We start from the raw sequence: 17,736 nt of genomic DNA, 5'->3' as shown, positions 1-17,736 counted from the left end.
GTTTATCTGGATTTGAATCGGCGCTCTGTACGTCACGTGCCGCGTGCCTCGCAATCATTAGGCGCGCAGGGTATAACGAGACCAATTACTACGGTTGAAAGTAACTCGGTCACAAATTGGTTAACCTGAAAAAAAATGTGCCGTGGTGGGTTGCTAGGATGGCATTTTGGTCGACCGGAGCTTTGTTGGCTCCCTGCTGCCTCCATCTCCTAGCAGACATCCTCACTGGACAAGCTCTGAATTTATAGTGAGTGCCATGTGCAGGTGAATACTCATGCACGACTGTCTAATCATCGTCTTCATCATCATCATCACCATCATTGGTATCGTCGTCTGCATCATCATTGTTGTCCTCTTTATCACAATCATCATCATAATCATTGCCTTCATCATCATCATAATCATTGCCTTCATCATCATCATCATTGCCTTCATCATCATCATTCACACTCGTCGACAATATTGCAGTCTTGATTATCATCATCATCATTATGGTCGTCACGCGAGTTCGGATGAGATGAGATTCGTCAGGAATTCCTGGGCGCGATCCCTGATTGGCTCGGCTCGCTAACGCAGTGGAATGCGGTCTGGAGCAGACAGGAATGTTGATCCAATCGGGTGCGTATAGCAGCCGTGGCGCGGCGACGTGGTGCGCAGTTTGACTAAACTATGTCTCCGAGTCGCCAAGTTAGACTCTCTGGCTAGAGTTAAGTGTTTATTTAAATTACCAATGGTATTAGTTTACTTAATAAACCTATGCTGATCAGAATGGTGACGTATGGTCAAATAGCTATCGTCTGCATGGTATTGAGTGGCCCTCATCCAGCAGTTCATTGAAAAAGTTCTCTACATTATTTAACAGCCCCCTACCATCATCATTATCATCAAAAGCACCACCATCACCACAACTACCACCATCTTCATCATAATCAGCAGACGCACCACAACTACCATTATCATCGGCATCATAGCCAACACTGGTACAACAGTCATCATGAGCATCTATCATTCACCAGAGGTGGGACAAAGTCATTGTTATGCAAGTCCAAGTCGAGTCGCAAGTCATCAAATTCATGACTCGAGTCTGACTCGAGTCCAAGTCACATGACTCGAGTCCACATCTCATAGGTGGGACAAAGTCATTGTTATGCAAGTCCAAGTCGAGTCGCAAGTCATCAAATTCATGACTCGAGTCTGACTCGAGTCCAAGTCACATGACTCGAGTCCACACCTCTGTCATTCACTATCTATTCGTCATCATAATCAACCTTCGTACTAAAACCACCACCACCATAACTATTATCATCGTAATAATAACCAGCACTACGGCAAATGTCGTCATCACCACTACCACCATCATCATCATCAATTAGACACATTGGCTTGGATAGATTTAGCAAGTGCTGTCAGCAAACGTCTATTAAGGCAGCATTAATGCATGAAGTGGCTTATTGTTGCGCGCGCTCGTGCTTAATATCATCTCGGTGTGTACATACACACAGACACATGCACGCGAGGAATGTCGAGAATCTGGGAATGTGCCCCCCGCTGACCCGGGCTATAATACCCGGGGCACAGCCTCCTCTCCCCCAGCCATTCTCTCCACCCACGTCGCTCAAGACACAGACGCGGAATTTGTGCGCGGCGGCGTCGGTGTGCCCTAACCCCCCCCCACACACACTTACACACTCCCCTTCCCCAGCTTCAAATCCCCCAAGCCCCCCCAGCGGCTCTGGAATCCCCCAGCCAGCCGCGGTGGCGTCGGCTGCGATGGTGTAGGAGCAAGGGTGGTGGGTGGTGGTGAATCACCGGCCACGGACGTTGCAACGCCCTCCCGCCGGCCCGCCGGCCACGTGTTGACCGTCGCTCACGCGCCCGGACTCTAACCCCCGGCCCTAATTCTGCAGGCGCCAGCGGTCGGCACGAAGCGTCGCACGGGGTTCGTGCGCAGTCGCCGCCTCCACGACCGCCAGCGTTGATGTTACATCCCCGTGAATGTGAACGTGACTGTGGCAGTCGCGACTCTCGTCATCGTCGTCATCCACGTGGTTGTTTTGATGCGTCGTCATCATTCGTGCAACGCGGTGGGCATCTTGACCGTTGCCAGCATCGTCGTCTTTACCATCGTCACCGGCATCAAAAGTGCATCATTTATTAAATGCAATTCTCTGAATCGCCATCGTTGTCACATATTACACAAAACGTACTCACTTAAGGCTCAGTCGACCTTGGGGAGGCCCAGGACCGGTCCAGATAATTGTCGCATTCACAATTAGTAATCACAACCTCAGATCTTGATGATGCACAGTCTCTTACAGCACCACTCGGTGACCCGAGTTCGTACAGCCCCCATTTGTCAACCCATGCCATGGGGCGGGGGGGGGAGGTGGGGTGATTTGACCATACTTCACCACGCCCGTGAGTGCTGATTGGTGAAGGTGGATGAGCGTGGATGCAGAAGCGTAGAAGTACGGTACAACAATAGATGACGCTGGCCACCACATACCTCCCTCGTCAGTCTATGACAGCCTGCTTCGAGCGGGCTGTTTGTTATGGGTCGCCCAGTCAAAGCGCGATCCAGGCTCCGGCCTGCTTGGCTTCCGAGATCTGACCAGGGCGGATGCATTCCGGGCGATTTTATTTTGTTACTAGCGGGAAGTACCCGGCGTTGCCCGGGTCAATTAAATATTTCAAACCTACTTTTAAAAATCTTACACCAGTGCGTACCGACTGTGGTGGTACTAGGGGTCGGCACGGTTTGGCTCAAACCACCAAACCGCGGTTTGAACCGAACCAAATCGGTTTGGTTTGGCTCTGTTTGAACTGGTTCGGTTTGGTTTGGGGCTACGAAAACCGACTCGGTTTGGCTCGGACAGGGTGGAACCGGCTCAAACTAGTTTGGTTCAAGCCAACTTAAGAGGTTTGGTTTAGCTTAGTTTGGTTTGGTTTTGGTTTGGTTTGGTTCAGTCGTCGCTGGTTTGGTTTGGATTGCTCAATTTGAAACCAGTTTGAGTCGGTTCAAACCGTGCCGACCCCTAGGTGGTACCTGCTATGATTACAGTAGTACATGCTGACTCTATAGCAGTATTTATCGACTCTATAGCACAAAGTACTCACCTGACAGAGTGGTGTGGTGAGGCCTAGTCCCGTGCAGAGCCTCCGGCCTCGCCTAGATTGTCCAGCCGGCCGAGGTGGCACCTTGGTAGGCTGGGGCTGGGCTGCTACCCCTGACCCCCACCCCCGGCCACGATCTCCCCGGCCGCTGTGCAGTAATATCTACGACCTATATTGGTAGCATCCAGTGACTGTATATAGTAGTAACTGCACGCATCGAGGTGGGGGGGATATCACACAGTGAAGATTTAAGCATTTTCAACGTGAAAGAAAATGTCCCCCTCACTCCCACCGAAGGCGTGCGATTTGGCATGGGCCCCCCCCCCCCACCAAATGCTCGTGAGTTGGTATGGCCGTGCACACACGTCACAAATAAGTAAATAAATAAATAAAAAGAAAGCACACATAAATCGCACTAAATCGCAAATTAAACTAATTAAAAGTTGACGGATGTGCAAAAAGTAATAGCGCTTGCTAACGGCGCGGCTTACGGCGTGGTACCTGGATATTTTTATTTTACGTCAACCCCACGAAATCCTTTGCAAGCGCGCGAACACACAAACAAAGCCACAAACCGACAAACAGACAATTTTTTTACTTTCATATTTATAGAAGAAGATGTTGCCACAGGCAACGGAGTTTTGTTTAATACCTGGCAGCAGAAATCGCGCAAACTCGAGCGTGTTTCACGTCACGACGCGCCTGACGCAAGCGTTTAAAACAAGAACGCGCAGATAAATACCAACAAATTATTTTTCTAAGAAGTCCAAAAGAATTCGTGTCCTATTTTAGGCGTCGGCCCGTGGCTGCTCGGCTGGGTGGACTCGGCTCTCTGCCAGCTCTCTCCCTTTCTCTCGCCATATGGCCAAATTGGGGTAAAAGCAGCACTCAGCGAAAAAAAAAGTTTTTTATAAAATAATAAAAAGAGAGAACGAACATTGAGCGGTAAACTCACCTCCTTCACCTCCCTGAATACGGGCGAGGTTGCATTTTGGGAAATGCGTGGAACGCGGTATGTGTCGTACATCTAAATATTTAAGCGTACGGTGTGTGAGATTGCGTGGGAGATATGCTGGGGCCAATTTTTGTTACTCTTTATGAAATAAAGCTATGAATGCACCGACTGTTTAATACACGAAAAAAACTATTTTGTGTGTCAGCGGTAAAGCCGCGTTGAGATGAAGTGCGCTCTCCTGATGTGGGATGTGTTTTCTCTGGGAACTTTGGTTTCCTGTCCCACACACACATAAATAGAATTGCCCGCAGTGAAACAAGTCATTTGCTGCGGTCAAAAGAGCTACCGCTTTGAACACGCGGTGATTAATGGGTTGGCTGGGCATATCCAATACAAGTTTCCATTTCTGTCTCTCTCATTAAGAGCTTTGTCTCTGACTCGAGTGCTGACGCTATCAGTTATTTGTTTGGCACGGTCATTGTAATCGTTATGCCCTCTATCCCGACAAGTCTCACTGAATATCAAGACTCTCTTTCGAGAGGATCCCTTCCCTGGAATGTTTGGCCAATTCCACCAATAATAATAATAGTTTCCCATTACGCTGGAATAAACTGTAGCACCGGGAGAAATTTCATCACGCGTACAAAGAGGTGACGCCCAGAGCTCCGCACAGATGCATTCAAGAATCCATCGCTGTCCTGCCATCTTCTGGCCACCTGACATCCCAAGCCAACACACTTGGGATTACGTTCCATAATACTAACCAGGCTCAAGTGGGTAAATTTAGCCGTATGCCGTTGATGATGACGATTTTGACATCCGTTGCAATAAAATCTACCCTCATCAGCAGTAATCAATACACTGCTAGATGAAGACCTCTCCAAGCCGTCACCCTGTGCCACATCAAATTCTGGATGATAAATACATAAGCGTATGAACACATCTGTTTCTCCTTCGTAAAATAAAAAATAAAAACCCTTAATTCAGGTCCATGGGTCTCATCGGCCTTTCTAGCTCGGGAGGTGAAAAACGCCGCCCGGTTTTGGCGTCCCTCCGTCTCATCGGCACTGTCGCAGCCTGTTAGACAGCCTGTTAGACAGCCTGTTAGACAGCCTGTCAGACAGCCGCTTGCGAACCCCACACGCTCGTGCGGCAGTGCGATCCCAAAACGTTGGCGGCTTTCGCGAGCGGAGGGATGGATACGCGTGCGCAGGTGTAAGCATTCCAATGGCATTTTTTTTTAATTTTTGTTATAAAACTTCACTGAAGGAAGTTTCCCACACCACGAAGCGACCCCGCCGCAACCCACGAGCCACCACCACCACCTCCCCCTCGAACCGTCCCACACCACACCCAGGATGTGGCTGCTCCCGTGCCACAATGCAAGGGAACTTGCCTCGTTCGCACCTCTCATCGGCACAGCCGCTGACACCTGTCACCCCCACCCCACCCTCCCCTGCAGAAAAATGGATTAGCCTAACATAAACACTGCCCACGTGCAAGTGAGCTGTGTTTGCCTTGGAGCGGTTCACTTTCTAATGGGTGTGCGGGCGGGGGGGGTGGTTAACCGGGAGTAAAGCTGGTGGGCTGTAAACTGTTGGTACATTCCTCAATGAAATCCCTGGCAGATTCTTTGCTCACCTGCTTCTGCTTTTTGCGTGCGCGCGCGCCAGTAAAGTGGCCACAACGTTGAAAAAAACAATGCGGCAAAGCGTTCATCGTCGTCGTCATTGTGAGGAGTCGGCATCGGTTGAAACGTGATGGTTACCATCTTTTAAAGAGCGTCGTCTCGCCACGCTCCTCATCGATCATATATCATCGTCATCATCACCGTCATCATTATCGTCGAATGCTTCCTTGCTGTCACGGTTAGGCCCACGGCAGTTTGCGTGTGGTGGGGTAAAACGTGGGCATTCCCACCTCGTCTGAAGCCGCCTTGCTGGCATGGAAGAGTAGGCCCAATATCGTCTCAGAGGGGTTCTCTATGCTTCACGTTTGCCATTCTGCCAGCATTCGCGTGAGCAAGAAATTGCAGAGCCGGCACATTTACCATCACCACCACCACTATCATCATACCACCACCACCCCCACCACCACCACCCCCACCACCACCACCACCACCCCCACCACCCCCACCACCACCACCACCCCCACCACCACCCCCACCATCACCATCACCACCACCACCACCCCCACCACCACCACCACCATCACCACCCCCACCACCACCATCACCACCACCACCACCACCACCCCCACCACCACCACCACCATCACCACCCCCACCACCACCACCCCCACCACCCCCACCCCCACCACCACCCCCACCATCACCATCACCACCACCACCCCCACCACCACTACCACCACTACCACAATCATCATCATCATCCGTTCCTGCCATCGTCTGCATCACAACTCCAGGCGCGAGACCTCACGCGGGGCCTTCCACGTCTCACACACTCCATCCCCTCTACCCCACCACGCCACCCCCCACTGCAGAACTTCACCCCTCCCCTTACACCCCCCATGCTCTTCTCTCCCCCTGCCAGTTGCTAAGCCAGACAGCGAGAGAGAGAGAGATCCAGACACACAGACCGTCGCTGTCTTTAAAGCGGGACTCTCACGAAAGAATGTTTTTTTGCGGAATGAGACAGATCCGTAATGATTATGGCCCGTGACACCACTGCTCTAATATCTCTCTTGTCTCCTCTCTCTCCTTGCGGTGGAATGATATGCGGCTACATGACACGGGGAGGCAGGACTGTACCCTTTCTTTGTAAATCATTCCGATCGTGCCTGCTCTCAAGGGCATTCATTTCCTGTCGTGGGATTCGTGGGTTCTTAACGAACCCCGTCCCGTCCCCCGACCGGGTGCGGGGCCCCGTTAGACGTTACACGTGCGGCGAGCGGAGCTGGGACCGACTCGTCGAGTCTCAGAGTCGAGGAGAGTTTCAGGTTTCTCGCTCGACACCGTCGTTTTCGCTCGGACTTATATATTTCCTTTCAGTCGTTGTGATGACCCCGGGTTCAATCGCACTTGCAAACGAGGCTCATCCTGGCCCCTTGAGTTCTCACCACCTGGTTAAACAAAATGAACTTGACTTTAATACTTTTGCCGTGGTTGAAACGATTCAAGCCCCTTTACAAATGGCAGACAACTGCAACGCGACGTTGCCTGCTTTTCCACTGTAGACCAGGCAGATCCCTCCGACGGGCCTACGTCCATCAGAACTGTGCGGTATTCTGCAATGGGAGTTCCAACACTATAATGGCGGTACCAGAGGTTGATACAATTAAATTCCGGCCCCCCGAACGATGACATCACTGTGCCCCCACCCACCTCCCGTCCAGCGGCACATGTGGCCGGGTCAAAATCGGATGGGTGGCAACCCTTGCCCCCCCACGTATTTCTCCCAAAGGTAGGAAACCCCACGCAGGCCACTTCCCAGTGTGACGGTGGCTCCCGATGATGTCAATGACATCACCGTGCCCCCGTCCACCTCCCGTCCAGCGGCACACGTGCGTACAGAAGAGATAATTTCCCCTCCACTCCCATCCCCGCCCCCCAAAATGTCCACATTAATCCGATTTGTCAAATAATGGAATAGATAATCGGTACAAAAATGTGTCACCTATGTCCTAATGTGTGCCGCTGAACGGGAGGTGATGGCCATGGCTTTTAGGGGGTTTTAGGTGGGGGTGGGGGAGAATCGGCAGCCATTTTTAAAGGGAGGGGGTGAGTAATCACAAAAACAAGTCGTAGGATTGAACTTAGCTGGCGATTAGTCGACTCAATCGACGAATCGTTACGGCTCTTGGGGTTTTGTCCATGCAGGGGAAGAAGGAGCAGAAGCGATGGCCGCGGGAGCTGCACCACTGCTGTGTGAGAGAGGGTCACGCCACCACTCGCCCGCTGCAGTGTGTGCGGCTCACCCAGCGCGGTGGTGAGCGGCCCCGCAAACAAACGGAACTGGCCGTCCCCCGGTCTCCAATCAGTGGCCTTCTCATGGGGCCAGACCCAAAAAAAAACCCACAACTAAAGCTGGCCTGCGTTTGTGCCAAGGCCAGGCCGGTCACGGCGGGTGCTTTGGAGGGGCCTTGGAGGGGCCGTGCAGTGACCGTACCGCGGTGTAAACTATACAATTACAAACTATTTTTTATTTTACCAGGTAATGCCCCACTGAGCTCTATAGCTCTTTTTCGGAAGCGACCTGGCCATCACAAATGAGAGCTCAACGAAGTGGCTTATCACATCACGTGGACATTTATAGAAGCCATGCACTCTTAACGCACGTGGATTCTAAATGTGGAGGCAAAAACTCGACGACCCGGAGAAAAAATCCGCACGACCTCGGGGAGAGAGACACCGCAAACTCCAAATATACAGCAGGCGTCAGGGTTGGGATAGAGCCCACGACCTCCTGCATACCAGGCGAGGGAGTTAACATCTCGACCACGGTGTGGCTGAGGCGTCTGGCCATGCGACCTTCAGCTCGATGCACTGAGATGGTGCTACACACACAGAACATACGAAGTGGACACAAGCCAGCACGCCTACATCAATATCCTCCGTATTGCCTTTAACGGATTCTTGGTGCAAGTGTTTTTAGCGAGTGTGTACTTATTAAGTGCCAGTGCGGCACACGAGGTGGGAGGTGACCAGCGCCACACCCGGCCGTCTTTGTCTCCCCAGTGCTGATGTTTGCACACCACACCAGGTACCCATTTGAGGCCGAGTCGACCTAGGGGAAATTCAGGTCTGGTACCATATATTTGTCAATAATGTTGGCCATGAGTGGGAATCGAACTCGCGGCTCTGCCGGGTTTGAATTGCAGTGCGCTAACCACAAGCAACACGTGTCCACACACGAGCGCACCCACACATGTACATTGAGATGCACACGCATCCCACACGCACCACACACAGAGCAGCACACAACCGCACGTGTGCATTAACACGAACACGCATCACACACACACACGTGTGCATCGACACGCACGCACATCCCACGCACACAGACGCACACACGTGCGCATTAACACGCGAACACGTCCCACACACGCACACGCCGCCTGTGCGATGGCTATCTGGGAAATCGCAGCACCTTAAGCAGGAAACTCTGTGTTCCGTTTCGAGGACCGCAAACTGTATCAACAAATTCCTCAATTTTTTTTCTACCTCCTCCTCCCCCTCCTCCTCCTTTTCTAAAATTACCTCCGCTGGGATCACCGACCGGCACACTACGCCGGGCTCAGGCTGGGCTGAGCCGAGCCCGGAGCGAGTGGCGATGGTGCCTAGGCTGTGAGCGAGGAGGCCGCTTGCGGACGAAAATTAGTCCGAGGTGATTAGGTACCCATCATTATTTCCTTCACCGTCGCCCTCCCTGCTATTCGATGGATTCGTCGCGACTCTGGGGTTGCGATTCAAATCCGGAATAAAAAAACAGTATACGTTGCTACAACATCAACAACATAACCACGAAATGATCTTTAGCGGCATTGTGGAGAATATAGCGAAAATAAATGAGAAGGTGATGCAGTCTCGTTCATATGAGTGTTTCGCCACGTATTTTTTTTATAGACTTCCATCAGTGCATGGCGTCAGCAGCATTGATTCAAAACGAACAGACTCTGATGCATTGCAGCATCTCTAGTCTTGCAGGGGTCGCGATAACCAATCTGGCGGTGTACGGTATGGGGTGGTGTGGTGTGGTGCTGTGTGATGCGGGGTGGTTTATGTGCGGTGGTGCGGTAGTGTGGTGCGGTGCGATATGGTAAGGGGTGGTGCGGTGGTCACGATTGCTGGGTGGGCCGCCCGTGGGAGCCGTCCCCGGCGCAGCGGTGCGCCGATCCCCGCGTCCCCTCCGCCCGCATTCTTTCCGCGCCCCACGCTCCCCGTGCATCGGCTCAGGGTCGCATTTTTTCCGGACGCTCTCAACGTCTGGCTTTGAGCTCTCGCGCAGCCCAGAATTTCAGATGTTTCTTGTTTAATTAGCGTGCTAATTTGAGAGGAGCCCACGCCTGCAATGCGGGCGCGTTGGATGAGGGGTCGGTGGATCGCGTGCAGATTGTTTTGCGCGACACGCCGGGCGTTTGCACTTTTATTCGTTCGTCGAGCGCGCCTGAAACTTTCGTGGCCTATTATTATCCACCGTGAAACCTCACTCTATATAAACACCGTATTTCCTTTTAAGGCTGCGGCGTTATTGACGAATGTCTTGCGTTTTTGTTATTTGTACTTGTGCACCACTGCCAACGCAGTATCACCAAATGCTTAATTTGATTATTATGGCCTTAAGGCGTACAATAAGAGGGATCTTTGTGCGGCGCACTGGGCAGCCTGAATGTGGTAATGTAGTGGGGCTCATGAAAAGCAATGTGATTATGGATAATCGGATACGTTTGTGTTTATTAACCGATGGTGTGTTTGTACCTCACTCCCTGTCTCCCACCTGCCTGCCAACGAACCAACTCCAATGTGACCACCTCAACCACCACCGCCAACATCACCACCACCACCACCCACACCAACACCCACACTACTAACACCACCACCCACACCACTAACACGACTACCACCACCACCACCACCCACACCAACACCCACACTACTAACACCACCACCACTCACACCACTAACACGACTACCACCGTCACCACCACCCACACCGCTAACACCACCACCATTCACACCACTAACACTACTACCACCGCCACCACCCACACCGCTAACACCACCACCATTCACACCACTAACACGACTACCACCGTCACCACCACCCACACCGCTAACACCACCACCATTCACACCACTAACACTACTACCACCGCCACCACCCACACCTCTAACACCACCACCACCACCACCCACACCACTAACACTACTACCACCGCCCTACAAACACCACCGCTATTACCACGCCACGACCACCGCAGGGTGAGCAGGCGAGCGAGGGAGCCATGACGGACAGCATGGACGACTGGGAACGCAGGCGGGAGGAGCGCCGGCAGAAACGCGAGGACATGAGACGCGAGACCGAGCGGTGAGAGCGGCCATCCGCGACGCACACGCAGATACACACACACAAAGACAAAGGTCCCCCGTGTAGCCTCAACGGACTGTTGGTTGCAAGTGCTGTTAGCCAGCAACACCTAATGAAGGTCGGCACGGCACACGCGAGGGGGTGGGTGGCCAACACCACGCCATGGCCGCCTTGTCTCCCTAGTGGTGATGTTTACACACTGCATCAGGTACTCGTTTGAGGCTGAGTTTAACTATGGGAGGCCCAAGACTGGTTCAAATATTCACCACTGTTATTGATCGTGAGCAGGAATTAAACTCGGGTCGCCCAGTTTGTAGCGCAGCATGCTGACCACATGCAGATATACACACACAAACACGCAGATATATACACACACACACAGAGGCATTGCATGCGCACACACAGATACACACGAAGGCAAACGTGCACACACACAGATACACACATCGAGACATATACACACAGATATACGCACACATACAGAAACATACACAAACACTCAAACAAAGACACACACAGAACGCACAACAGCAAAAACCTCCATTTTCTACTAAGTACGGGTGACATCACCACCGCTCTTGTGCCAGGCTAGGTGCACTTTGACGTCACGTGAAGTGTCAAAGGCTTCCTGCAGGAAATCACGGACCAGACCCAGGTGTTGTGTGTTAACTGACAGAGATGACCGGCAGATGCGCCACCTGTGCAGCAAGTGTGCCGAGTCGCTCCGTGTTTTTAGCTGCCCGGCACTCTGCTCGTTTTGTGAGCGTCGTACGCAAGAGGTACACGCACGGTTAAGCCTAGGCCATTGGCCATCATCATACAAGAACTATACGTAGCAAATCTCCTGTTAACCTCTGCCTATGTCCCTAGATGTATTGTTGGGGGAGGGGTCAGGTAGGTTAATGCCACGGGGGTGGGGCGGGGGTGCAGACGACGTCTGTGACGTCGCCTCCGACTAGCACGCCCGGCTACGCACGGTGCGAAAGAAGTCCGGCATACTGTACGTGCACACAGGATGCGGCGCTACCGCCGCCGCCGCCATAGTTGCCGGCCAGTCACCGCGGGGTTTTCTTGTTACCGCGGATGGCAGCAGAATTTCGACTTTCTCAGGCTCGTCCGTTCGCCTCGTGGATGGGGAGTGGTGGTGTCCGCCGTTGATCATGCATGGGGGGGGGGGGGCGATTCGTGTCTCTCCGCCAACGTGGCTTTTGAGTTTTTGTTGTCGTTGAGTAAAACAACGATGCCCGCTCACATCCATCCTACCTCTACCCCCTCATTTCTCTTCTCTCTACTCCCCTCCACGTACTCTTCTCTCCAGCAACCAAGGATTTCGGTTTTGTTTTGAAGCCACCGGTTGACTTTGCTCAGTGCACGGTGGCTAATTACCCTTGGCTACTCCCTCACTGTGGTCTAGAATTCCTTCACCCCAGACGTTCATGCTGTTGACTCCCTGCCCCAGTTCAAGTCCAGGCTCAATACCTTCCCATTCTCCTCTGCCTATCCCCAAATACCCTCCCATTCTCATTCCTATTCCCATTTCCCTCTGTCTATGACTGTCAGTCTCTTCTCAACAAAACCAAACGGTGTACAGTGCATGGGGCAGTGGTGGCACGGTGGTTAGCAGACTGCACGTTTAACCTGGTGCCCTGAGTTCGATTCCCAGCCACGGCTGACATCAGCGGCGAGTGAAGTCTAACCCGGTGCCGGGCTTCCTCTTTGCCAACCCGCGAAGAGCGGTGCGGTGAAGTTTGGACAAACAGCGACCATGACTGACACTGTGGAGAGGCCTTCATGTAGATGTGGACTGACAACAAACTCAATTATTATTATAATTGTAATAGTCTAGTGGACCTACACCGCCTCGTTCCTTGTGATGGACCGGTCTCACAATTTTGTACACCACCGTGAGATGAAGTTGCCATTAAAATGTCGTAAAATTCAAGAAGTTAGAATGTTTGTTGTTGCGCACTCTTGTGAGTCCAGTCCATTACGAATGCTCAAAGTAACCCGAAAACTCCCAGGTTAAATTGCATTACTGCTCTCGCCTTGGGTGTTCGGGTGTTGGCGCTCGTTGCACCACTTGTACGATGTCCGACGTACCTCTCCACGCGCTGGAAGCTTCTCCAATTTAGTTGCACAATGAGCAGCACGTTCGCAAATGACAAAAGATCCCCCGTGTAGCCTTCACAGACTGTTGGGGCAAACGCTGCTTGGCAATTAGCGCCTAATGAAGGCCGGCACGGCACACGAGGGGGTGGGTGGTCAGTACCACGCCCGGCCGCCTTTGTCTCCCCAGCGGCAATGTTTACGCATCCTACCAAGTATTCATTTGAGGTTGAGTCGATCTAGGGGAGACCCAGGACCGATTTGGATAATCGTCACCGGTGTTGGCCGGGAATCAAACTCGGGTCGCCGGGTTTGTAGCATAACGCTGTTACCGCTACGCTACCAGCTTCCCACTCGACAACCACACGTGCGCACACTCGCACGCACAGCAATGCCCACACTCATAAGGAGTGGGCGATCTGGTGATGTAAGTGGTCCATCACTCCACTGATTATCCGGTCGATAACTCGACTGAAAACACATCAGAGCTAAAAAGCACAACCGCGAAACACCTACGCATTGGTGCGTTCATCGTGTTGTGACGACGATGATGATGGTGGTGCCATGAAATAGTACAGTTAATGACAGGCCAGTGAAGTGACGCATATGAGCTCTATACATGAGACCGTTGAGAACTTTAATCCAGGAAGGATATGAAGCCATTTAGGATCTGGCGTAGGAGCTGTGAATCTCCGGAACTTTGACCCGCTATTATTTTTCGGGGTGGAAAAATCGGACTGCGGAAATGAACAATAGGCTTGATTATGAGAAGTCTGCTTTGTGCTTTAACCATTCTAGTTTCATTAATAAAATACGAGATTAATTTCCCTCCCTGGTAGAGCAGAGCCCCGCTTACACTCTGCTACATCCACAGCTGTGAACTGCAGCTGTGCAATCCTATACTGTGCTGAGCATAGCGACATTAACATTGTATATACAGCACAGAATATGTAAAGGTGCAGCTCCGCAATGTCTCGTTTACGTCACTGCTGGCGGAAGGGCCTGCCCTAGAGGGAGCTCTAGAAAACCTCTCTCAAGAGAGTGTCTTTGGCCTACTTTTCCACGCTGGTCAGAAAAGTCTTGGAAGAGGTGGGAGGACCCCACACTTTACCCCACCACATGTGACCCGCCGATTGAACTAACAGTGCAGTGTTTGGATAAAAATGATCATCATCATGAGCCAAGTTCGGTTCGCTGTTGGATAGAGGCCTCTCCAGTCCGTCACCGGCTAAGTGCTAACAATGCCACGATCAAACTCAATCCCACCGCTCCGTCTCCGCGTGATTGGCTGCCACCGTGTCGCCGGTCCCCGCCTGCAACCCGGATTCGAGCCCAGGTTCTCAGCGGAGCCGGCTCCTTGTCACTCACACGGCCTCACCACCCCCATCTCCCCGCCCCCCCCCCCCGCCCTGAGCTGTTTGGCCACTGTCGAGCGTTATATCTGCGTACGTTTTACTTGCGTACTTCTTTTTGTTAATCGCACCGCTGGATGAGGGCTTCGCCACACCGCGTGGGTCTTTTGACCGTACTTCGCCACGCTGGTCACTGTGGATTGGTGGAAGTGGGGAGCACGGCACAGCGCAGTGCGCCTATGCATTTCGGTGCACTGCCCTCCGCTGCCCATAACGTAGGCCCCGCACCAACCTACTGCACCTCGTGTGCTTGGTGCCGGCCGTTTCTCTTCTGCGTCGCGTAAGTCCGACCCAGAATGTGAGACGTTCATAACCCCCACCCCCAACCACCGTGTCCCCACCCCCACATCCATCTCTTTCTTCCCCCGCTACCCCGGGCCGCCCACCCCACACCGCTGCAGCCGGGTTCAAAAGGAATTTGAAACAATTGCCAATTTTTCATCTGATTTATACGGTGGCATGGTGAGGTAAGGCGCGTTATACCGAGCACATGTTACACGCCGCGCCCGGAGCCCGCGGTCCCCGCATCACCTGCACGTCCGCACCTCTCCTTTGCTCCTGCCGCCAACATTCCTCACGCACCACAGAGAGAAAGAGAGAGAGATGAGGAGGAGGAGGAGGACGGGGAGGAGGGCGCACAACGCTTGCGCTTGTTTTTCCTACCCCCGTTACACCTCCTCCCCCAATCCCCCTCCCCTGCACCCCCCCGGAATTTTTTGTATTTGATCGGACTGTCGCACACCGCGAGACACAAAGAGGAAACTGCGGAGGAGTAAGAGGACCGCAGGCTCGGCCACCAGTGACATCGTGCAGACGGCTCGGCGGCCGTGGGACGTCGGTGAAAGGGAACGCCAGCCGAAAAGCGGCGTGCGTGTGCGCGTGTTGAACTTCTTTCACGCAACGTACGCGGCCAGCCGTGCTCATCAAAGGTGCGCAGGGGGAATACGAAGCGAGGAATGGAAGGGCAGGGGGGCAGGGGGGCGCAACGCTCGAACGACGAATTCGCGGATGAGAGAACGCACGCAAGTTGAAAAAGAAATCGGAGCGGGCTTCGGGTAGGTCGCTTCCCTTGAAGGGGCGATGGCCGACGCTTCGAGACTGACGATGGAGCGGCAGCCAGAGGAGAGAACACACGCAAGAGGATGGCCTCCCTCTGCGGGGATGGGGGCCCAAGATATCGGCCCGCAGCCCTAACGGGTTGTATCGTGGGACTTCATGGGGAGGTGGGGAGGAGGACTAACTTCGCCCAGCAGTGGATAAAGAATAGCTGACGATGCCGATGATAACATTCAGGGATAATGGAGCGAACACAACTGTACAAACGAGACAATAACAAACGGTGATGCGATTCATAGCCGCGTGAAGGCGGGGTGGAACCCTCCAACCCTGTTTAACACCATAATTACAAAACTTGCCATTAAATTTAACGCTTATTTTAAAACGTAACGTTTTTTTTTTACAATCAGCCAGATCTTTGGGTTGCTTTGCCAAACAAAGGCGTTCCAACCACGGGTGTCATCGTTATCTACGTCTGGGACAGAGTTAATGCAATAAAGAGGCTTCAGCCAAAAGGAATAAAAAAAAACAATTCTGAGGCGAGCCCACGGGACGACCGTGGCAGAAGTCCGAGCGACAAATCCGGATCCGTTTGCCGCGTGGATCCGGTTCGTTGCGCGCGGTCCACGGGGAGCAGACGGGAAGGGAGCCGCGTCCTCCTGGACGTCCAATTAAGACGTCAGCCGCCCCGCGTGCCCTGCCGGCCACGGGAACGGCCAAGCCTGGCTCGGAGCCCTCCCACGACTCTCCCACACCCACCTCTTCCCTCCCCTCTCGACACCACCACCTCCTCCTCCTCTTCCCTCCCCACTCACCACCACCATAACCACCTCCCTCCCTCTCTCCTCACCACGACCACCACCTCTCTTCCCGCCCCACTCACCATCACCACCACCACTTTCCTCTCCACTCACCAGCACCACCTCTCTCCCTACTTACCACCACCACAACCACCGCTTCCTCCCCCCTCGCAACTACCACCACCATCGTCATCATCACCATTGTTACCTCACCACCAGTATCACAGCCGCCTCCTCATGTCTCCCCCTGACCACCATCACCACTGCCACTTCTTTCTCTCCCCATACCATCACCGCCATCATCACCGCGGCTGCCATCACCATTTTCACCATGACCACTATTGTATTCAACTTTTGCTCTCTGTCTGTTTCACTCTTTGTCTCTCTGTCTACCTCCTTGTGTGCGTTTCTCTCCACCATTCTGTCTGTGCCTGTATCCATGTCTGCCGGCAGCTGTAAGTCTTTCCATCACCACCACTGCCGACACCACATCCACCATCACCACCACCATCGCCCTTCCTTAACCCTGATCGTCAGTCATCGTCCCGTCACGGCTTCGCACCGCCAGAGCCGGAGCGTGCGACGCACGCACGCTCGCGTCGGAGATAGCGGCGAGCAGGGGTTATCACGCGTGTCATCGACGTAGCGTTTCACGGGAACGGCCGGGGAGACGCGGTCTCGAGCCTAAAATCCTTCCCACGTCGGCTGCACCGACGATCGCCAAGGGGAGCGTCGCGTGGGTGTGCAAACGCGATACGATCAGGGCTCACGCTCGCTCGCTCGCTGAATATTATCCCACGTCGTTGTGTAGACTCGATTAGGTGCCACTTGACTGGCAGATATACAGCCATCGTGTGATGGCTCTACTGGGTGTGGTGTACTGGCAGCAGAGATATTTTCCAGGTCGCTGACCTGGAGAGGCCCAGCTATAATTGAGGCCTGAATTGAATTTGTAAAATTGAAAAAAACTAAAATCCAGACACGCACGCGACCGGTTATTACGCCCACAATAAACCCGTCGGACTGCGGAAAAAATAATCTACGTTTTTCGATCTGCATATGGTGCTGAATTCATGACAATGTAAAGTGTGTCGTAGGAATTGGTTCAGAATCTAATCGACTCAACTCGGGTGACCAATTGCCGCCAGGCAGGAGAGGGAAAGACCGCGGATTTTGAGCCGCGGTACACGGAGAAGACTGCGTGCCTGCCCCGTGGACGGTGAGAAGAATTGACGACGGTAAAGCAC

At 53.0% G+C, this 17,736-nt stretch overlaps 1 protein-coding gene across 1 annotated transcript in view; it reads left to right on the top strand.

The window, feature by feature from the left end:
* LOC144723053 (uncharacterized) overlaps window positions 1-17,736 on the top strand; it is a 72,040-nt gene that overhangs the window by 19,192 nt on the left and 35,112 nt on the right. Inside the window, exon 2 of the mRNA XM_078601595.1 lies at window positions 11,009-11,115. The gene's annotated coding sequence lies outside the window, so the exon portion shown is untranslated. The remainder of the gene's footprint in view (window positions 1-11,008; window positions 11,116-17,736) is intronic.

This window comes from Lampetra planeri, chromosome 16 (assembly GCF_965212315.1).
Source record: "Lampetra planeri chromosome 16, kcLamPlan1.2.h2, whole genome shotgun sequence".
Lineage (NCBI taxonomy): Eukaryota > Metazoa > Chordata > Hyperoartia > Petromyzontiformes > Petromyzontidae > Lampetra > Lampetra planeri.
This window is presented reverse-complemented; position numbering and strand designations above follow the sequence as displayed.